The sequence below is a fragment of the Pseudomyrmex gracilis genome, unplaced genomic scaffold (genome assembly GCF_002006095.1).
Source record: "Pseudomyrmex gracilis isolate BER0280 unplaced genomic scaffold, ASM200609v1 scaffold_52, whole genome shotgun sequence".
NCBI lineage: Eukaryota > Metazoa > Arthropoda > Insecta > Hymenoptera > Formicidae > Pseudomyrmex > Pseudomyrmex gracilis.
Window position 1 is genome coordinate 326278 of NW_018020636.1, and position 278 is coordinate 326555.

Consider the following 278-nt stretch of genomic DNA (forward strand, 5'->3'; position numbering starts at 1 on the left):
ATCGCGAATTTGAGGGGTTTGCGAATTCTCCCTCATATGAGGAAATCGCGAATTTGAGGGGTTTGCGAATTCTCCCTCATATGAGGAAATCGCGAATTTGAGGGGATTGCGAATTCTCCTTCATATGAGGGGATCGCGAATTTGAGGAGATTGCGAATTCTCCCTCATATGAAAGGATCGCGAATTTGAAAGGATTGCGAATTCTCCCTCATATGAGGGGATCGCGAATTTGAGGGGATCGCGAATTCTCCCTCATATGAGGGGATCGCGAATTTGAG